This window comes from Odontesthes bonariensis, chromosome 9, assembly GCF_027942865.1.
Source record: "Odontesthes bonariensis isolate fOdoBon6 chromosome 9, fOdoBon6.hap1, whole genome shotgun sequence".
NCBI lineage: Eukaryota > Metazoa > Chordata > Actinopteri > Atheriniformes > Atherinopsidae > Odontesthes > Odontesthes bonariensis.
In genome coordinates, this window is record NC_134514.1 from 30,667,806 (window position 1) to 30,688,222 (window position 20,417).

Here is a 20,417-nt window from a genome sequence, read left to right on the forward strand (position 1 = left end):
TATTGTGTATCAGTGCGCACGTCATTCTGACCGCGAGCTGTGCGCACGAGTTCACTTTGTTTACTGCTCGGGAAGATGTCTGACAACGAGAGCGACGAGGAACATATTGACTTCCGTTCAGAGCCAAGGGGGTATCTTTATGAACCCGTTTATACTGAGGAGGAAGTTCGCCAAATGGACTTAGATCGGGCAGAAAGAGAGAGGGTGGACAGAGAAGTGATGGAAACAGAAGCTGGAGCCACTGCTGGAGCTGCGATACCCAGGGTGGCCGACAAATCCTGGTGCACTTGTTTGAAGTGCGAAGTAATGCAGACAGAGGTGGAATGTTACTGCTGCCACGAGTGGGATTTAGTTATGCCCCAGATACAAAACCTTTCCATAGATGAGGATGTCGGCGGCCGCGGGACAGCTGCTGCCTGCATCACAAATAACGGTGACTTCCCTGCACTCCTGAATGCAGGCGTCTGAGAACTTTTTTCCATGTTCCCAAGATCAACTGGAAGAGGCGTCCCAGACCAGCTGGACCCGATGGCCAGTTGTCTGCAGAGTAAGTGTTGAGCACTGCCAAAGAACAGAAAGACTCGTGCGCACAGCTCGCGGTCAGAATGACGTGCGCACTGATACACAATGAGACAGTATAGGGCCCAAGTGATAACGAGGAGTGACTTTTGCCGGCTTCGGTTTTTGTGATGAAATAAATCACTCTTTAGCACACGTACTGTTTTGGGAAGAAAAACGCGCTGATTTCTTGACCCCAGCAAACAAGCCGGACTACTTTCGCCTTGATCAAAACTGGACAAAAACTCGGCTCACAGGACACTGTCGGGGGTAAGTCAGTTTGAATGCACGACACTGGTTATGGTGATGCCATACAGATCCATGTCAAATATCCCGAACTATCCCTTTAATTAACAATTTGGGAGAGCAAAGACAGACGCTTTTGAGATGAAGGAAGGTACCCAAAGTTAACCATCAAGCTTTCCGTATAGGTTTCTTAAGGGAGGAGGGCTCGCCCGGGATTTGAACCCGGGACCTCTCGCACCCAAAGCGAGAATCATACCCCTAGACCAACGAGCCTAAAAGTGGACTTTTTGCGTTTCGTGAGAGCACGCGGACAGCTGACGTAGCCATGGAATCCTGTGAATTTGTGATTGCTTTCTTTCTTCTTTGACTTTTCCAGAGCAATGAGCCTATAATGTTTGGAGTTGGCTCTCCCTTCACTCAACATGAGTGAAGTTATTAGGCACATACACTGAACAGCCCACAAAAACACCTGAGACCAATGAGCCAATACTCACCGCCAGGTTCCACCAACTCACATCACATTTTATCAAGAAGCCCAACTTTAAGACAGAACACGTCTATATCTCCATTTCTCTACCATTGACTTGAAGCGTTTCAATCTGGACTTATAGAACAAATACGGAAACTACTTTAGATAATACTGCAGAGGGTGTGCTTCCATGATACAGGATTACTGACATGCGTGGATCTGTCTTTCAAATTCCAGATAAGAAATTAATTTAAGAAGGTCTTGAAGCAACTTCGGAATGAGTGGTGGAGGTTTGAGCTGTATTGCCATATTTGGGGTTTTGATTCCAAATGCATTGAATGTTATAGTCATTGATTCAATCCTTCTCTGATTTCACAGCAAAGGAAAGACACAAGTCCAGTAAACCAGGAAAGGGCTCGTCCGGGATTTGAACCCGGGACCTCTCGCACCCAAAGCGAGAATCATACCCCTAGACCAACGAGCCAAAAGTTGGATTTTTTGCGTTTCGTGAGAGCACGCGGACAGCTGATGTAGCCATGGAATCCTGGGAATTTGTGATTGCTTTCTTTCTTCTTTGACTTTTCCAGAGCAATGAGCCTATATTGTTTGGAGTTGGCTCTCCCTTCACTCAACATGAGTGAAGTTATTAGGCACATACACTGAACAGCCCACAAAAACACCTGAGACCAATGAGCCAATACTCACCGTCAGGTTCCACCAACTCACATCACATTTTATCAAGAAGCCCAACTTTAAGACAGAACAGGTCTATATCTCCATTTCTCTACCATTGACTTGAAGCGTTTCAATCTGGACTTATAGAACAAATACGGAAACTGCTTTAGATAATACTGCAGAGGGTGTGCTTCCATGATACAGGATTACTGACATGCGTGGATCTGTCTTTCAAATTCCAGATAAGAAATTAATTTAAGAAGGTCTTGAAGCAACTTCGGAATGAGTGGTGGAGGTTTGAGCTGTATTGCCATATTTGGGGTTTTGATTCCAAATGCATTGAATGTTATAGTCATTGATTCAATCCTTCTCTGATTTCACAGCAAAGGAAAGACACAAGGCCAGTAAACCAAGAAAGGGCTCGTCCGGGATTTGAACCCGGGACCTCTCGCACCCAAAGCGAGAATCATACCCCTAGACCAACGAGTCAAAAGGTGGACTTTTTGCGTTTCGTGAGAGCACGTGGACATCTGACGTAGCCATGGAATCCTGGGAATTTGTGATTGCTTTCTTTCTTCTTTGACTTTTCCAGAGTAATGAGCCTATATTGTTTGGAGTTGGCTCTCCCTTCACTCAACGTGAGTGAAGTTATTAGGCACATACCCTGAAAAGCCCACAAAAACTCCTGAGACCAATGAGCCAATACTCACCGCCAGGTTCCACCAACTCACATCACATTTTATCAAGAAGCCCAACTTTAAGACAGAACAGGTCTATATCTCCATTTCTCTACCATTGACTTGAAGCGTTTCAATCTGGATTTATAGTACAATTACCAAAACTGCTTTAGATAATACTGCAGAGGGTGTGCTTCCATGATACAGGATTACTGACATGTGTGGATCTGTCTTTCAAATTCCAGATAAGAAATTAATTTAAGAAGGTCTTGAAGCAACTTCGGAATGAGTGGTGGAGGTTTGAGCTGTATTGCCATATTTGGGGTTTTGATTCCAAATGCATTCAATGTTATAGTCATTGATTCAATTCTTCTCTGATTTTACAGCAAAGGGAAGACACAAGGCCAGTAAACCAGGTAAGGGCTCGTCCGGGATTTGAACCCGGGACCTCCCGCACCCGAAGTGAGAATCATACCCCTAGACCAACGAGCCAAGATTTGCAACTTTAGACTTCATACGAGTGCCGCGGGCCACAGATAGCAAAAAGATACCCTCGGAAGGTACGTTCAATCATCGAATAGAAACATCCTACAACTTTCAGTTCAGCTCACTCAATGTCAGTGTTGCTTCCATTTTTTTTATTTCAAAGTTCTCTTATTCTAAAGTGGAGATTAGTTGCAAAAAGTATGTGTAAATCAATCTGTAACACTACAAATCCCAGCTGTGAGTGTAAACTTGTGGAGGGTCAACGTAAACTCCAAGTAAAAGTTGGGATAACGGTTTGTCTAGATAAAAATTGCATTGTAAAAGAAAAGAAGAGTTGTTCACTTAACTGTCAGTGGCTTTAATTTTGGGGATGTTCAGTCTATGTCCTCAATAACTTCACTCATGTTGAGTGAAAGGAGAGCCAAATGCTACAGCTCCAAACAATATAGTAAGACAGGACATTTTTGCAATTGTTATCAGCACTCTTAATTAACAATTTGGGAGAGCAAAGACAGACGCTTTTGAGATGAAGGAAGGTACCCAAAGTTAACCATGAAGCTTTCCGTATAGGTTTCTTAAGGGAGGAGGGCTCGCCCGGGATTTGAACCCGGGACCTCTCGCACCCTAAGCGAGAATCATACCCCTAGACCAACGAGCCAAAAAGTGGTCTTTTTGCGTTTCGTGAGAGCACGCGGACAGCTGACGTAGCCATGGAATCCTGGGAATTTGTGATTGCTTTCTTTCTTCTTTGACTTTTCCAGAGCAATGAGCCTATATTGTTTGGAGTTGGCTCTCCCTTCACTCAACATGAGTGAAGTTATTAGGCACATACACTGAACAGCCCACAAAAACACCTGAGACCAATGAGCCAATACTCACCGCCAGGTTCCACCAACTCACATCACATTTTATCAAGAAGCCCAACTTTAAGACAGAACAGGTCTATATCTCCATTTCCCTACCATTGACTTGAAGCGTTTCAATCTGGATTTATAGTACAAATACCAAAACTGCTTTAGATAATATTGCAGAGGGTGTGCTTCCATGATACAGGATTACTGACATGCGTGGATCTGTCTTTCAAATTCCAGATAAGAAATTAATTTAAGAAGGTCTTGAAGCAACTTCGGAATGAGTGGTGGAGGTTTGAGCTGTATTGCCATATTTGGGGTTTTGATTCCAAATGCATTCAATGTTATAGTCATTGATTCAATCCTTCTCTGATTTGACAGCAAAGGAAAGACACAAGGCCAGTAAACCAGGGAAGGGCTCGTCCGGGATTTGAACCCGGGACCTCTCGCACCCAAAGCGAGAATCATACCCCTAGACCAACGAGCCCAAAGGTGGACTTTTTGCGTTTCGTGATAGAGCGCGGACAGCTGACGTAGCCATGGAATCCTGGGAATTTGTGATTGCTTTCTTTCTTCTTTGACTTTTCCAGAGTAATGAGCCTATATTGTTTGGAGTTGGCTCTCCCTTCACTCAACATGAGTGAAGTTATTAGGCACATACCCTGAACAGCCCACAAAAACTCCTGAGACCAATGAGCCAATACTCACCGCCAGGTTCCACCAAGTCACATCACATTTTATCAAGAAGCCCAACTTTAAGACAGAACAGGTCTATATCTCCATTTCTCTACCATTGACTTGAAGCGTTTCAATCTGGATTTATAGTACAAATACCAAAACTGCTTTAGATAATACTGCAGAGGATGTGCTTCCATGATACAGGATTACTGACATGTGTGGATCTGTCTTTCAAATTCCAGATAAGAAATTAATTTAAGAAGGTCTTGAAGCAACTTCGGAATGAGTGGTGGAGGTTTGAGCTGTATTGCCATATTTGGGGTTTTGATTCCAAATGCATTCAATGTTATAGTCATTGATTCAATTCTTCTCTGATTTTACAGCAAAGGGAAGACACAAGGCCAGTAAACCAGGGAAGGGCTCGTCCGGGATTTGAACCCGGGACCTCCCGCACCCGAAGTGAGAATCATACCCCTAGACCAACGAGCCAAGATTTGCAACTTTAGACTTCATACGAGTGCCGCGGGCCACAGATAGCAAAAAGATACCCTCGGAAGGTACGTTCAATCATCGAATAGAAACATCCTACAACTTTCAGTTCAGCTCACTCAATGTCAGTGTTGCTTCCATTTTTTTTATTTCAAAGTTCTCTTATTCTAAAGTGGAGATTAGTTGCAAAAAGTATGTGTAAATCAATCTGTAACACTACAAATCCCAGCTGTGAGTGTAAACTTGTGGAGGGTCAACGTAAACTCCAAGTAAAAGTTGGGATAACGGTTTGTCTAGATAAAAATTGCATTGTAAAAGAAAAGAAGAGTTGTTCACTTAACTGTCAGTGGCTTTAATTTTGGGGATGTTCAGTCTATGTCCTCAATAACTTCACTCATGTTGAGTGAAAGGAGAGCCAACTGCTACAGCTCCAAACAATATAGTAAGACAGGACATTTTTGCAATTGTTATCAGCACTCTTAAAGGGATAGTTCGGGATATTTGACATGGATCTGTATGGCATCACCATAACCAGTGTCGTGCATTCAAACTGACTTACCCCCGACAGTGTCCTGTGAGCCGAGTTTTTGTCCAGTGTTGGTCAAGGCGAAAGTAGTCCGGCTTGTTTGCTGGGGTCAAGAAATTAGCGCGTTTTTCTTCCCAAAACAGTACGTGTGCTAAAGAGTGATTTATTTCATCACAAAAACCGAAGCCGGCAAAAGTCACTCCTCGTTATCACTTGGGCCCTATACTGTCTCTTATTGTGTATCAGTGCGCACGTCATTCTGACCGCGAGCTGTGCGCACGAGTTCACTTTGTTTACTGCTCGGGAAGATGTCTGACAACGAGAGCGACGAGGAACATATTGACTTCCGTTCAGAGCCAAGGGGGTATCTTTATGAACCCGTTTATACTGAGGAGGAAGTTCGCCAAATGGACTTAGATCGGGCAGAAAGAGAGAGGGTGGACAGAGAAGTGATGGAAACAGAAGCTGGAGCCACTGCTGGAGCTGCGATACCCAGGGTGGCCGACAAATCCTGGTGCACTTGTTTGAAGTGCGAAGTAATGCAGACAGAGGTGGAATGTTACTGCTGCCACGAGTGGGATTTAGTTATGCCCCAGATACAAAACCTTTCCATAGATGAGGATGTCGGCGGCCGCGGGACAGCTGCTGCCTGCATCACAAATAACGGTGACTTCCCTGCACTCCTGAATGCAGGCGTCTGAGAACTTTTTTCCATGTTCCCAAGATCAACTGGAAGAGGCGTCCCAGACCAGCTGGACCCGATGGCCAGTTGTCTGCAGAGTAAGTGTTGAGCACTGCCAAAGAACAGAAAGACTCGTGCGCACAGCTCGCGGTCAGAATGACGTGCGCACTGATACACAATGAGACAGTATAGGGCCCAAGTGATAACGAGGAGTGACTTTTGCCGGCTTCGGTTTTTGTGATGAAATAAATCACTCTTTAGCACACGTACTGTTTTGGGAAGAAAAACGCGCTGATTTCTTGACCCCAGCAAACAAGCCGGACTACTTTCGCCTTGATCAAAACTGGACAAAAACTCGGCTCACAGGACACTGTCGGGGGTAAGTCAGTTTGAATGCACGACACTGGTTATGGTGATGCCATACAGATCCATGTCAAATATCCCGAACTATCCCTTTAATTAACAATTTGGGAGAGCAAAGACAGACGCTTTTGAGATGAAGGAAGGTACCCAAAGTTAACCATCAAGCTTTCCGTATAGGTTTCTTAAGGGAGGAGGGCTCGCCCGGGATTTGAACCCGGGACCTCTCGCACCCAAAGCGAGAATCATACCCCTAGACCAACGAGCCTAAAAGTGGACTTTTTGCGTTTCGTGAGAGCACGCGGACAGCTGACGTAGCCATGGAATCCTGTGAATTTGTGATTGCTTTCTTTCTTCTTTGACTTTTCCAGAGCAATGAGCCTATAATGTTTGGAGTTGGCTCTCCCTTCACTCAACATGAGTGAAGTTATTAGGCACATACACTGAACAGCCCACAAAAACACCTGAGACCAATGAGCCAATACTCACCGCCAGGTTCCACCAACTCACATCACATTTTATCAAGAAGCCCAACTTTAAGACAGAACACGTCTATATCTCCATTTCTCTACCATTGACTTGAAGCGTTTCAATCTGGACTTATAGAACAAATACGGAAACTACTTTAGATAATACTGCAGAGGGTGTGCTTCCATGATACAGGATTACTGACATGCGTGGATCTGTCTTTCAAATTCCAGATAAGAAATTAATTTAAGAAGGTCTTGAAGCAACTTCGGAATGAGTGGTGGAGGTTTGAGCTGTATTGCCATATTTGGGGTTTTGATTCCAAATGCATTGAATGTTATAGTCATTGATTCAATCCTTCTCTGATTTCACAGCAAAGGAAAGACACAAGTCCAGTAAACCAGGAAAGGGCTCGTCCGGGATTTGAACCCGGGACCTCTCGCACCCAAAGCGAGAATCATACCCCTAGACCAACGAGCCAAAAGTTGGATTTTTTGCGTTTCGTGAGAGCACGCGGACAGCTGATGTAGCCATGGAATCCTGGGAATTTGTGATTGCTTTCTTTCTTCTTTGACTTTTCCAGAGCAATGAGCCTATATTGTTTGGAGTTGGCTCTCCCTTCACTCAACATGAGTGAAGTTATTAGGCACATACACTGAACAGCCCACAAAAACACCTGAGACCAATGAGCCAATACTCACCGTCAGGTTCCACCAACTCACATCACATTTTATCAAGAAGCCCAACTTTAAGACAGAACAGGTCTATATCTCCATTTCTCTACCATTGACTTGAAGCGTTTCAATCTGGACTTATAGAACAAATACGGAAACTGCTTTAGATAATACTGCAGAGGGTGTGCTTCCATGATACAGGATTACTGACATGCGTGGATCTGTCTTTCAAATTCCAGATAAGAAATTAATTTAAGAAGGTCTTGAAGCAACTTCGGAATGAGTGGTGGAGGTTTGAGCTGTATTGCCATATTTGGGGTTTTGATTCCAAATGCATTGAATGTTATAGTCATTGATTCAATCCTTCTCTGATTTCACAGCAAAGGAAAGACACAAGGCCAGTAAACCAAGAAAGGGCTCGTCCGGGATTTGAACCCGGGACCTCTCGCACCCAAAGCGAGAATCATACCCCTAGACCAACGAGTCAAAAGGTGGACTTTTTGCGTTTCGTGAGAGCACGTGGACATCTGACGTAGCCATGGAATCCTGGGAATTTGTGATTGCTTTCTTTCTTCTTTGACTTTTCCAGAGTAATGAGCCTATATTGTTTGGAGTTGGCTCTCCCTTCACTCAACGTGAGTGAAGTTATTAGGCACATACCCTGAAAAGCCCACAAAAACTCCTGAGACCAATGAGCCAATACTCACCGCCAGGTTCCACCAACTCACATCACATTTTATCAAGAAGCCCAACTTTAAGACAGAACAGGTCTATATCTCCATTTCTCTACCATTGACTTGAAGCGTTTCAATCTGGATTTATAGTACAATTACCAAAACTGCTTTAGATAATACTGCAGAGGGTGTGCTTCCATGATACAGGATTACTGACATGTGTGGATCTGTCTTTCAAATTCCAGATAAGAAATTAATTTAAGAAGGTCTTGAAGCAACTTCGGAATGAGTGGTGGAGGTTTGAGCTGTATTGCCATATTTGGGGTTTTGATTCCAAATGCATTCAATGTTATAGTCATTGATTCAATTCTTCTCTGATTTTACAGCAAAGGGAAGACACAAGGCCAGTAAACCAGGTAAGGGCTCGTCCGGGATTTGAACCCGGGACCTCCCGCACCCGAAGTGAGAATCATACCCCTAGACCAACGAGCCAAGATTTGCAACTTTAGACTTCATACGAGTGCCGCGGGCCACAGATAGCAAAAAGATACCCTCGGAAGGTACGTTCAATCATCGAATAGAAACATCCTACAACTTTCAGTTCAGCTCACTCAATGTCAGTGTTGCTTCCATTTTTTTTATTTCAAAGTTCTCTTATTCTAAAGTGGAGATTAGTTGCAAAAAGTATGTGTAAATCAATCTGTAACACTACAAATCCCAGCTGTGAGTGTAAACTTGTGGAGGGTCAACGTAAACTCCAAGTAAAAGTTGGGATAACGGTTTGTCTAGATAAAAATTGCATTGTAAAAGAAAAGAAGAGTTGTTCACTTAACTGTCAGTGGCTTTAATTTTGGGGATGTTCAGTCTATGTCCTCAATAACTTCACTCATGTTGAGTGAAAGGAGAGCCAAATGCTACAGCTCCAAACAATATAGTAAGACAGGACATTTTTGCAATTGTTATCAGCACTCTTAATTAACAATTTGGGAGAGCAAAGACAGACGCTTTTGAGATGAAGGAAGGTACCCAAAGTTAACCATGAAGCTTTCCGTATAGGTTTCTTAAGGGAGGAGGGCTCGCCCGGGATTTGAACCCGGGACCTCTCGCACCCTAAGCGAGAATCATACCCCTAGACCAACGAGCCAAAAAGTGGTCTTTTTGCGTTTCGTGAGAGCACGCGGACAGCTGACGTAGCCATGGAATCCTGGGAATTTGTGATTGCTTTCTTTCTTCTTTGACTTTTCCAGAGCAATGAGCCTATATTGTTTGGAGTTGGCTCTCCCTTCACTCAACATGAGTGAAGTTATTAGGCACATACACTGAACAGCCCACAAAAACACCTGAGACCAATGAGCCAATACTCACCGCCAGGTTCCACCAACTCACATCACATTTTATCAAGAAGCCCAACTTTAAGACAGAACAGGTCTATATCTCCATTTCCCTACCATTGACTTGAAGCGTTTCAATCTGGATTTATAGTACAAATACCAAAACTGCTTTAGATAATATTGCAGAGGGTGTGCTTCCATGATACAGGATTACTGACATGCGTGGATCTGTCTTTCAAATTCCAGATAAGAAATTAATTTAAGAAGGTCTTGAAGCAACTTCGGAATGAGTGGTGGAGGTTTGAGCTGTATTGCCATATTTGGGGTTTTGATTCCAAATGCATTCAATGTTATAGTCATTGATTCAATCCTTCTCTGATTTGACAGCAAAGGAAAGACACAAGGCCAGTAAACCAGGGAAGGGCTCGTCCGGGATTTGAACCCGGGACCTCTCGCACCCAAAGCGAGAATCATACCCCTAGACCAACGAGCCCAAAGGTGGACTTTTTGCGTTTCGTGATAGAGCGCGGACAGCTGACGTAGCCATGGAATCCTGGGAATTTGTGATTGCTTTCTTTCTTCTTTGACTTTTCCAGAGTAATGAGCCTATATTGTTTGGAGTTGGCTCTCCCTTCACTCAACATGAGTGAAGTTATTAGGCACATACCCTGAACAGCCCACAAAAACTCCTGAGACCAATGAGCCAATACTCACCGCCAGGTTCCACCAAGTCACATCACATTTTATCAAGAAGCCCAACTTTAAGACAGAACAGGTCTATATCTCCATTTCTCTACCATTGACTTGAAGCGTTTCAATCTGGATTTATAGTACAAATACCAAAACTGCTTTAGATAATACTGCAGAGGATGTGCTTCCATGATACAGGATTACTGACATGTGTGGATCTGTCTTTCAAATTCCAGATAAGAAATTAATTTAAGAAGGTCTTGAAGCAACTTCGGAATGAGTGGTGGAGGTTTGAGCTGTATTGCCATATTTGGGGTTTTGATTCCAAATGCATTCAATGTTATAGTCATTGATTCAATTCTTCTCTGATTTTACAGCAAAGGGAAGACACAAGGCCAGTAAACCAGGGAAGGGCTCGTCCGGGATTTGAACCCGGGACCTCCCGCACCCGAAGTGAGAATCATACCCCTAGACCAACGAGCCAAGATTTGCAACTTTAGACTTCATACGAGTGCCGCGGGCCACAGATAGCAAAAAGATACCCTCGGAAGGTACGTTCAATCATCGAATAGAAACATCCTACAACTTTCAGTTCAGCTCACTCAATGTCAGTGTTGCTTCCATTTTTTTTATTTCAAAGTTCTCTTATTCTAAAGTGGAGATTAGTTGCAAAAAGTATGTGTAAATCAATCTGTAACACTACAAATCCCAGCTGTGAGTGTAAACTTGTGGAGGGTCAACGTAAACTCCAAGTAAAAGCTGGGATAACGGTTTGTCTAGCTAAAAATTGCATTGTAAAAGAAAAGAAGAGTTGTTCACTTAACTGTCAGTGGCTTTAATGTTGGGGATGTTCAGTCTATGTCCTCAATAACTTCACTCATGTTGAGTGAAAGGAGAGCCAACTGCTACAGCTCCAAACAATATAGTAAGACAGGGCATTTTTGCAATTGTTATCAGCACTCTTAATTAACAATTTGGGAGAGCAAAGAGAGACGCTTTTGAGATTAATGGAAGGTACCCAAAGTTAACCATGAAGCTTTCCGTATAGGTTTCTTAAGGAAGGAGGGCTCGCCCGGGATTTGAACCCGGGACCTCTCGCACCCTAAGCGAGAATAATACCCCTAGACCAACGAGCCAAAAAGTGGACTTTTTGCGTTTCGTGAGAGCACGTGGACAGCTGACGTAGCCATGGAATCCTGGGAATTTGTGATTGCTTTCTTTCTTCTTTGACTTTTCCAGAGCAATAAGCCTATATTGTTTGGAGTTGGCTCTCCCTTCACTCAACGTGAGTGAAGTTATTAGGCACATACCCTGAACAGCCCACAAAAACTCCTGAGACCAATGAGCCAATACTCACCGCCAGGTTCCACCAACTCACATCACATTTTATCAAGAAGCCCAACTTTAAGACAGAACAGGTCTATATCTCCATTTCTCTACCATTGACTTGAAGCGTTTCAATCTGGATTTATAGTACAAATACCAAAACTGCTTTAGATAATACGGCAGAGGGTGTGCTTCCATGATACAGGATTACTGACATGCGTGGATCTGTCTTTCAAATTCCAGATAAGAAATTCATTTAAGAAGGTCTTGAAGCAACTTCGGAATGAGTGGTGGAGGTTTGAGCTGTATTGCCATATTTGGGGTTTTGATTCCAAATGCATTCAATGTTATAGTCATTGATTCAATCCTTCTCTGATTTGACAGCAAAGGAAAGACACAAGGCCAGTAAACCAAGAAAGGGCTCGTCCGGGATTTGAACCCGGGACCTCTCGCACCCAAAGCGAGAATCATACCCCTAGACCAACGAGCCAAAAGGTGGACTTTTTGCGTTTCGTGAGAGCGCGCGGACAGCTGACGTAGCCATGGAATCCTGGGAATTTGTGATTGCTTTCTTTCTTCTTTGACTTTTCCAGAGCAATGAGCCTATAATGTTTGGAGTTGGCTCTCCCTTCACTCAACATGAGTGAAGTTATTAGGCACATACACTGAACAGCCCACAAAAACACCTGAGACCAATGAGCCAATACTCACCGCCAGGTTCCACCAAGTCACATCACATTTTATCAAGAAGCCCAACTTTAAGACAGAACACGTCTATATCTCCATTTCTCTACCATTGACTTGAAGCGTTTCAATCTGGACTTATAGAACAAATACCAAAACTGCTTTAGATAATACTGCAGAGGGTGTGCTTCCATGATACAGGATTACTGACATGCGTGGATCTGTCTTTCAAATTCCAGATAAGAAATTAATTTAAGAAGGTCTTGAAGCAACTTCGGAATGAGTGGTGGAGGTTTGAGCTGTATTGCCATATTTGGGGTTTTGATTCCAAATGCATTCAATGTTATAGTCATTGATTCAATCCTTCTCTGATTTGACAGCAAAGGAAAGACACAAGGCCAGTAAACCAAGAAAGGGCTCGTCCGGGATTTGAACCCGGGACCTCTCGCACCCAAAGCGAGAATCATACCCCTAGACCAACGAGCCAAAAGGTGGACTTTTTGCGTTTCGTGATAGTGCGCGGACAGCTGACGTAGCCATGGAATCCTGGGAATTTGTGATTGCTTTCTTTCTTCTTTGACTTTTCCAGAGTAATGAGCCTATATTGTTTGGAGTTGGCTCTCCCTTCACTCAACGTGAGTGAAGTTATTAGGCACATACCCTGAACAACCCACAAAAACTCCTGAGACCAATGAGCCAATACTCACCGCCAGGTTCCACCAACTCACATCACATTTTATCAAGAAGCCCAACTTTAAGACAGAACAGGTCTATATCTCCATTTCTCTACCATTGACTTGAAGCGTTTCAATCTGGATTTATAGTACAAATACCAAAACTGCTTTAGATAATACTGCAGAGGGTGTGCTTCCATGATACAGGATTACTGACATGCGTGGATCTGTCTTTCAAATTCCAGATAAGAAATTAATTTAAGAAGGTCTTGAAGCAACATCGGAATGAGTGGTGGAGGTTTGAGCTGTATTGCCATATTTGGGGTTTTGATTCCAAATGCATTCAATGTTATAGTCATTGATTCAATCCTTCTCTGATTTGACAGCAAAGGAAAGACACAAGGCCAGTAAACCAGGGAAGGGCTCGTCCGGGATTTGAACCCGGGACCTCTCGCACCCAAAGCGAGAATCATACCCCTAGACCAACGAGCCCAAAGGTGGACTTTTTGCGTTTCGTGATAGAGCGCGGACAGCTGACGTAGCCATGGAATCCTGGGAATTTGTGATTGCTTTCTTTCTTCTTTGACTTTTCCAGAGTAATGAGCCTATATTGTTTGGAGTTGGCTCTCCCTTCACTCAACATGAGTGAAGTTATTAGGCACATACCCTGAACAACCCACAAAAACTCCTGAGACCAATGAGCCAATACTCACCGCCAGGTTCCACCAACTCACATCACATTTTATCAAGAAGCCCAACTTTAAGACAGAACAGGTCTATATCTCCATTTCTCTACCATTGACTTGAAGCGTTTCAATCTGGATTTATAGTACAAATACCAAAACTACTTTAGATAATACTGCAGAGGGTGTGCTTCCATGATACAGGATTACTGACATGTGTGGATCTGTCTTTCAAATTCCAGATAAGAAATTAATTTAAGAAGGTCTTGAAGCAACATCGGAATGAGTGGTGGAGGTTTGAGCTGTATTGCCATATTTGGGGTTTTGATTCCAAATGCATTGAATGTTATAGTCATTGATTCAATTCTTCTCTGATTTCACAGCAAAGGAAAGACACAAGGCCAGTAAACCAGGGAAGGGCTCGTCCGGGATTTGAACCCGGGACCTCCCGCACCCGAAGCGAGAATCATACCCCTAGACCAACGAGCCAAGATTTTCAACATTAGACTTCATACGAGTGCCGCGGGCCACAGATAGCAAAAAGATACCCTCGGAAGGTACGTTCGATCATCGAATAGAAACATCCTACAACTTTCAGTTCAGCTCACTCAATGTCAGTGTTGCTTCCATTTTTTAAATTTCAAAGTTCTCTTATTCTAAAGTGGAGATTAGTTGCCAAAAGTATGTGTAAATCAATCTGTAACACTACAAATCCCAACTGTGAGTGTAAACTTGTGGAGGGTCAACGTAAACTCCAAGTAAAAGCTGGGATAACGGTTTGTCTAGCTAAAAATTGCATTGTAAAAGAAAAGAAGAGTTTTTCACTTAACTGTCAGTGGCTTTAATTTTGGGGATGTTCAGTCTATGTCCTCAATAACTTCACTCATGTTGAGTGAAAGGAGAGCCAACTGCTACAGCTCCAAACAATATAGTAAGACAGGACATTTTTGCAATTGTTATCAGCACTCTTAATTAACAATTTGGGAGAGCAAAGAGAGACGCTTTTGAGATTAATGGAAGGTACCCAAAGTTAACCATGAAGCTTTCCGTATAGGTTTCTTAAGGAAGGAGGGCTCGCCCGGGATTTGAACCCGGGACCTCTCGCACCCTAAGCGAGAATAATACCCCTAGACCAACGAGCCAAAAAGTGGACTTTTTGCGTTTCGTGAGAGCACGTGGACAGCTGACGTAGCCATGGAATCCTGGGAATTTGTGATTGCTTTCTTTCTTCTTTGACTTTTCCAGAGCAATAAGCCTATATTGTTTGGAGTTGGCTCTCCCTTCACTCAACGTGAGTGAAGTTATTAGGCACATACCCTGAACAGCCCACAAAAACTCCTGAGACCAATGAGCCAATACTCACCGCCAGGTTCCACCAACTCACATCACATTTTATCAAGAAGCCCAACTTTAAGACAGAACAGGTCTATATCTCCATTTCTCTACCATTGACTTGAAGCGTTTCAATCTGGATTTATAGTACAAATACCAAAACTGCTTTAGATAATACGGCAGAGGGTGTGCTTCCATGATACAGGATTACTGACATGCGTGGATCTGTCTTTCAAATTCCAGATAAGAAATTCATTTAAGAAGGTCTTGAAGCAACTTCGGAATGAGTGGTGGAGGTTTGAGCTGTATTGCCATATTTGGGGTTTTGATTCCAAATGCATTCAATGTTATAGTCATTGATTCAATCCTTCTCTGATTTGACAGCAAAGGAAAGACACAAGGCCAGTAAACCAAGAAAGGGCTCGTCCGGGATTTGAACCCGGGACCTCTCGCACCCAAAGCGAGAATCATACCCCTAGACCAACGAGCCAAGAGGTGGACTTTTTGCGTTTCGTGAGAGCGCGCGGACAGCTGACGTAGCCATGGAATCCTGGGAATTTGTAATTGCTTTCTTTCTTTTTTGACTTTTCCAGAGTAATGAGCCTATATTGTTTGGAGTTGGCTCTCCCTTCACTCAACGGGAGTGAAGTTATTAGGCACATACCCTGAACAGCCCACAAAAACTCCTGAGACCAATGAGCCAATACTCACCGCCAGGTTCCACCAAGTCACATCACATTTTATCAAGAAGCCCAACTTTAAGACAGAACAGGTCTATATCTCCATTTCTCTACCATTGACTTGAAGCGTTTCAATCTGGATTTATAGTACAAATACCAAAACTGCTTTAGATAATACTGCAGAGGGTGTGCTTCCATGATACAGGATTACTGACATGCGTGGATCTGTCTTTCAAATTCCAGATAAGAAATTCATTTAAGAAGGTCTTGAAGCAACTTCGGAATGAGTGGTGGAGGTTTGAGCTGTATTGCCATATTTGGGGTTTTGATTCCAAATGCATTGAATGTTATAGTCATTGATTCAATCCTTCTCTGATTTGACAGCAAAGGAAAGACACAAGGCCAGTAAACCAGGAAAGGGCTCGTCCGGGATTTGAACCCGGGACCTCTCGCACCCAAAGCGAGAATCATACCCCTAGACCAACGAGCCCAAAGGTGGACTTTTTGCGTTTCGTGATAGTGCGCGGACAGCTGACGTAGCCATGGAATCCTGGGAATTTGTGATTGCTTTCTTTCTTCTTTGACTTTTCCAGAGTAATGAGCCTATATTGTTTGGAGTTGGCTCTCCCTTCACTCAACGTGAGTGAAGTTATTAGGCACATACCCTGAACAACCCACAAAAACTCCTGAGACCAATGAGCCAATACTCACCGCCAGGTTCCACCAACTCACATCACATTTTATCAAGAAGCCCAACTTTAAGACAGAACAGGTCTATATCTCCATTTCTCTACCATTGACTTGAAGCGTTTCAATCTGGATTTATAGTACAAATACCAAAACTGCTTTAGATAATACTGCAGAGGGTGTGCTTCCATGATACAGGATTACTGACATGTGTGGATCTGTCTTTCAAATTCCAGATAAGAAATTAATTTAAGAAGGTCTTGAAGCAACATCGGAATGAATGGTGGAGGTTTGAGCTGTATTGCCATATTTGGGATTTTGATTCCAAATGCATTGAATGTTATAGTCATTGATTCAATTCTTCTCTGATTTCACAGCAAAGGAAAGACACAAGGCCAGTAAACCAGGGAAGGGTTCGTCCGGGATTTGAACCCGGGACCTCCCGCACCCGAAGCGAGAATCATACCCCTAGACCAACGAGCCAAGATTTTCAACATTAGACTTCATACGAGTGCCGCGGGCCACAGATAGCAAAAAGATACCCTCGGAAGGTACGTTCGATCATCGAATAGAAACATCCTACAACTTTCAGTTCAGCTCACTCAATGTCAGTGTTGCTTCCATTTTTTAAATTTCAAAGTTCTCTTATTCTAAAGTGGAGATTAGTTGCCAAAAGTATGTGTAAATCAATCTGTAACACTACAAATCCCAACTGTGAGTGTAAACTTGTGGAGGGTCAACGTAAACTCCAAGTAAAAGCTGGGATAACGGTTTGTCTAGCTAAAAATTGCATTGTAAAAGAAAAGAAGAGTTTTTCACTTAACTGTCAGTGGCTTTAATTTTGGGGATGTTCAGTCTATGTCCTCAATAACTTCACTCATGTTGAGTGAAAGGAGAGCCAACTGCTACAGCTCCAAACAATATAGTAAGACAGGACATTTTTGCAATTGTTATCAGCACTCTTAATTAACAATTTGGGAGAGCAAAGAGAGACGCTTTTGAGATTAATGGAAGGTACCCAAAGTTAACCATGAAGCTTTCCGTATAGGTTTCTTAAGGAAGGAGGGCTCGCCCGGGATTTGAACCCGGGACCTCTCGCACCCTAAGCGAGAATAATACCCCTAGACCAACGAGCCAAAAAGTGGACTTTTTGTGTTTCGTGAGAGCACGTGGACAGCTGACGTAGCCATGGAATCCTGGGAATTTGTGATTGCTTTCTTTCTTCTTTGACTTTTCCAGAGCAATAAGCCTATATTGTTTGGAGTTGGCTCTCCCTTCACTCAACGTGAGTGAAGTTATTAGGCACATACCCTGAACAGCCCACAAAAACTCCTGAGACCAATGAGCCAATACTCACCGCCAGGTTCCACCAACTCACATCACATTTTATCAAGAAGCCCAACTTTAAGACAGAACAGGTCTATATCTCCATTTCTCTACCATTGACTTGAAGCGTTTCAATCTGGATTTATAGTACAAATACCAAAACTGCTTTAGATAATACGGCAGAGGGTGTGCTTCCATGATACAGGATTACTGACATGCGTGGATCTGTCTTTCAAATTCCAGATAAGAAATTCATTTAAGAAGGTCTTGAAGCAACTTCGGAATGAGTGGTGGAGGTTTGAGCTGTATTGCCATATTTGGGGTTTTGATTCCAAATGCATTCAATGTTATAGTCATTGATTCAATCCTTCTCTGATTTGACAGCAAAGGAAAGACACAAGGCCAGTAAACCAAGAAAGGGCTCGTCCGGGATTTGAACCCGGGACCTCTCGCACCCAAAGCGAGAATCATACCCCTAGACCAACGAGCCAAAAGGTGGACTTTTTGCGTTTCGTGAGAGCGCGCGGACAGCTGACGTAGCCATGGAATCCTGGGAATTTGTGATTGCTTTCTTTCTTCTTTGACTTTTCCAGAGCAATGAGCCTATAATGTTTGGAGTTGGCTCTCCCTTCACTCAACATGAGTGAAGTTATTAGGCACATACACTGAACAGCCCACAAAAACACCTGAGACCAATGAGCCAATACTCACCGCCAGGTTCCACCAAGTCACATCACATTTTATCAAGAAGCCCAACTTTAAGACAGAACACGTCTATATCTCCATTTCTCTACCATTGACTTGAAGCGTTTCAATCTGGACTTATAGAACAAATACCAAAACTGCTTTAGATAATACTGCAGAGGGTGTGCTTCCATGATACAGGATTACTGACATGCGTGGATCTGTCTTTCAAATTCCAGATAAGAAATTAATTTAAGAAGGTCTTGAAGCAACTTCGGAATGAGTGGTGGAGGTTTGAGCTGTATTGCCATATTTGGGGTTTTGATTCCAAATGCATTGAATGTTATAGTCATTGATTCAATCCTTCTCTGATTTGACAGCAAAGGAAAGACACAAGGCCAGTAAACTAGGAAAGGGCTCGTCCGGGATTTGAACCCGGGACCTCTCGCACCCAAAGCGAGAATCATACCCCTAGACCAACGAGCCCAAAGTTGGACTTTTTGCGTTTCGTGATAGTGCGCGGACAGCTGACGTAGCCATGGAATCCTGGGAATTTGTGATTGCTTTCTTTCTTCTTTGACTTTTCCAGAGTAATGAGCCTATATTGTTTGGAGTTGGCTCTCCCTTCACTCAACGTGAGTGAAGTTATTAGGCACATACCCTGAACAACCCACAAAAACTCCTGAGACCAATGAGCCAATACTCACCGCCAGGTTTCACCAACTCACATCACATTTTATCAAGAAGCCCAACTTTAAGACAGAACAGGTCTATATCTCCATTTCTCTACCATTGACTTGAAGCGTTTCAATCTGGATTTATAGTACAAATACCAAAACTGCTTTAGATAATACTGCAGAGGGTGTGCTTCCATGATACAGGATTACTGACATGTGTGGATCTGTCTTTCAAATTCCAGATAAGAAATTAATTTAAGAAGGTCTTGAAGCAACATCGGAATGAATGGTGGAGGTTTGAGCTGTATTGCCATATTTGGGATTTTGATTCCAAATGCATTCAATGTTATAGTCATTGATTCAATTCTTCTCTGATTTCACAGCAAAGGAAAGACACAAGGCCAGTAAACCAGGGAAGGGCTCGTCCGGGATTTGAACCCGGGACCTCCCGCACCCGAAGCGAGAATCATACCCCTAGACCAACGAGCCAAGATTTTCAACATTAGACTTCATACGAGTGCCGCGGGCCACAGATAGCAAAAAGATACCCTCGGAAGGTACGTTCGATCATCGAATAGAAACATCCTACAACTTTCAGTTCAGCTCACTCAATGTCAGTGTTGCTTCCATTTTTTAAATTTCAAAGTTCTCTTATTCTAAAGTGGAGATTAGTTGCCAAAAGTATGTGTAAATCAATCTGTAACACTACAAATCCCAACTGTGAGTGTAAACTTGTGGAGGGTCAACGTAAACTCCAAGTAAAAGCTGGGATAACGGTTTGTCTAGCTAAAAATTGCATTGTAAAAGAAAAGAAGAGTTTTTCACTTAACTGTCAGTGGCTTTAATTTTGGGGATGTTCAGTCTATGTCCTCAATAACTTCACTCATGTTGAGTGAAAGGAGAGCCAACTGCTACAGCTCCAAACAATATAGTAAGACAGGACATTTTTGCAATTGTTATCAGCACTCTTAATTAACAATTTGGGAGAGCAAAGAGAGACGCTTTTGAGATTAATGGAAGGTACCCAAAGTTAACCATGAAGCTTTCCGTATAGGTTTCTTAAGGAAGGAGGGCTCGCCCGGGATTTGAACCCGGGACCTCTCGCACCCTAAGCGAGAATAATACCCCTA

General features: G+C 43.1%; 26 non-coding genes across 26 annotated transcripts; all 26 read right to left on the reverse strand.

The window, feature by feature from the left end:
* Positions 1–1,005: 1,005 nt before the first annotated feature.
* trnap-ugg (transfer RNA proline (anticodon UGG)) lies at positions 1,006–1,077 on the reverse strand. Its single transcript has one exon. It is a non-coding gene; the product is annotated as a tRNA-Pro (tRNA).
* A 608-nt stretch (positions 1,078–1,685) lies between these two features.
* trnap-ugg (transfer RNA proline (anticodon UGG)) lies at positions 1,686–1,757 on the reverse strand. The gene has a single exon. It is a non-coding gene; the product is annotated as a tRNA-Pro (tRNA).
* A 608-nt stretch (positions 1,758–2,365) lies between these two features.
* On the reverse strand, positions 2,366–2,437 carry trnap-ugg (transfer RNA proline (anticodon UGG)). The gene has a single exon. It is a non-coding gene; the product is annotated as a tRNA-Pro (tRNA).
* Positions 2,438–3,045: 608 nt separating this feature from the next.
* trnap-cgg (transfer RNA proline (anticodon CGG)) lies at positions 3,046–3,117 on the reverse strand. Its single transcript has one exon. It is a non-coding gene; the product is annotated as a tRNA-Pro (tRNA).
* Positions 3,118–3,697: 580 nt separating this feature from the next.
* On the reverse strand, positions 3,698–3,769 carry trnap-agg (transfer RNA proline (anticodon AGG)). The gene has a single exon. It is a non-coding gene; the product is annotated as a tRNA-Pro (tRNA).
* A 608-nt stretch (positions 3,770–4,377) lies between these two features.
* trnap-ugg (transfer RNA proline (anticodon UGG)) lies at positions 4,378–4,449 on the reverse strand. Its single transcript has one exon. It is a non-coding gene; the product is annotated as a tRNA-Pro (tRNA).
* Positions 4,450–5,057: 608 nt separating this feature from the next.
* trnap-cgg (transfer RNA proline (anticodon CGG)) lies at positions 5,058–5,129 on the reverse strand. The gene has a single exon. It is a non-coding gene; the product is annotated as a tRNA-Pro (tRNA).
* Positions 5,130–6,893: 1,764 nt separating this feature from the next.
* On the reverse strand, positions 6,894–6,965 carry trnap-ugg (transfer RNA proline (anticodon UGG)). The gene has a single exon. It is a non-coding gene; the product is annotated as a tRNA-Pro (tRNA).
* Positions 6,966–7,573: 608 nt separating this feature from the next.
* On the reverse strand, positions 7,574–7,645 carry trnap-ugg (transfer RNA proline (anticodon UGG)). The gene has a single exon. It is a non-coding gene; the product is annotated as a tRNA-Pro (tRNA).
* A 608-nt stretch (positions 7,646–8,253) lies between these two features.
* On the reverse strand, positions 8,254–8,325 carry trnap-ugg (transfer RNA proline (anticodon UGG)). The gene has a single exon. It is a non-coding gene; the product is annotated as a tRNA-Pro (tRNA).
* Positions 8,326–8,933: 608 nt separating this feature from the next.
* trnap-cgg (transfer RNA proline (anticodon CGG)) lies at positions 8,934–9,005 on the reverse strand. Its single transcript has one exon. It is a non-coding gene; the product is annotated as a tRNA-Pro (tRNA).
* A 580-nt stretch (positions 9,006–9,585) lies between these two features.
* trnap-agg (transfer RNA proline (anticodon AGG)) lies at positions 9,586–9,657 on the reverse strand. The gene has a single exon. It is a non-coding gene; the product is annotated as a tRNA-Pro (tRNA).
* A 608-nt stretch (positions 9,658–10,265) lies between these two features.
* On the reverse strand, positions 10,266–10,337 carry trnap-ugg (transfer RNA proline (anticodon UGG)). Its single transcript has one exon. It is a non-coding gene; the product is annotated as a tRNA-Pro (tRNA).
* A 608-nt stretch (positions 10,338–10,945) lies between these two features.
* trnap-cgg (transfer RNA proline (anticodon CGG)) lies at positions 10,946–11,017 on the reverse strand. Its single transcript has one exon. It is a non-coding gene; the product is annotated as a tRNA-Pro (tRNA).
* Positions 11,018–11,598: 581 nt separating this feature from the next.
* Positions 11,599–11,670, reverse strand: trnap-agg (transfer RNA proline (anticodon AGG)). Its single transcript has one exon. It is a non-coding gene; the product is annotated as a tRNA-Pro (tRNA).
* A 608-nt stretch (positions 11,671–12,278) lies between these two features.
* trnap-ugg (transfer RNA proline (anticodon UGG)) lies at positions 12,279–12,350 on the reverse strand. Its single transcript has one exon. It is a non-coding gene; the product is annotated as a tRNA-Pro (tRNA).
* Positions 12,351–12,958: 608 nt separating this feature from the next.
* On the reverse strand, positions 12,959–13,030 carry trnap-ugg (transfer RNA proline (anticodon UGG)). Its single transcript has one exon. It is a non-coding gene; the product is annotated as a tRNA-Pro (tRNA).
* Positions 13,031–13,638: 608 nt separating this feature from the next.
* Positions 13,639–13,710, reverse strand: trnap-ugg (transfer RNA proline (anticodon UGG)). The gene has a single exon. It is a non-coding gene; the product is annotated as a tRNA-Pro (tRNA).
* A 608-nt stretch (positions 13,711–14,318) lies between these two features.
* Positions 14,319–14,390, reverse strand: trnap-cgg (transfer RNA proline (anticodon CGG)). The gene has a single exon. It is a non-coding gene; the product is annotated as a tRNA-Pro (tRNA).
* A 581-nt stretch (positions 14,391–14,971) lies between these two features.
* Positions 14,972–15,043, reverse strand: trnap-agg (transfer RNA proline (anticodon AGG)). The gene has a single exon. It is a non-coding gene; the product is annotated as a tRNA-Pro (tRNA).
* A 608-nt stretch (positions 15,044–15,651) lies between these two features.
* Positions 15,652–15,723, reverse strand: trnap-ugg (transfer RNA proline (anticodon UGG)). The gene has a single exon. It is a non-coding gene; the product is annotated as a tRNA-Pro (tRNA).
* A 608-nt stretch (positions 15,724–16,331) lies between these two features.
* trnap-ugg (transfer RNA proline (anticodon UGG)) lies at positions 16,332–16,403 on the reverse strand. The gene has a single exon. It is a non-coding gene; the product is annotated as a tRNA-Pro (tRNA).
* Positions 16,404–17,011: 608 nt separating this feature from the next.
* trnap-cgg (transfer RNA proline (anticodon CGG)) lies at positions 17,012–17,083 on the reverse strand. The gene has a single exon. It is a non-coding gene; the product is annotated as a tRNA-Pro (tRNA).
* Positions 17,084–18,344: 1,261 nt separating this feature from the next.
* Positions 18,345–18,416, reverse strand: trnap-ugg (transfer RNA proline (anticodon UGG)). Its single transcript has one exon. It is a non-coding gene; the product is annotated as a tRNA-Pro (tRNA).
* A 608-nt stretch (positions 18,417–19,024) lies between these two features.
* Positions 19,025–19,096, reverse strand: trnap-ugg (transfer RNA proline (anticodon UGG)). Its single transcript has one exon. It is a non-coding gene; the product is annotated as a tRNA-Pro (tRNA).
* Positions 19,097–19,704: 608 nt separating this feature from the next.
* On the reverse strand, positions 19,705–19,776 carry trnap-cgg (transfer RNA proline (anticodon CGG)). The gene has a single exon. It is a non-coding gene; the product is annotated as a tRNA-Pro (tRNA).
* Between the last annotated feature and the right edge of the window lie 641 nt (positions 19,777–20,417).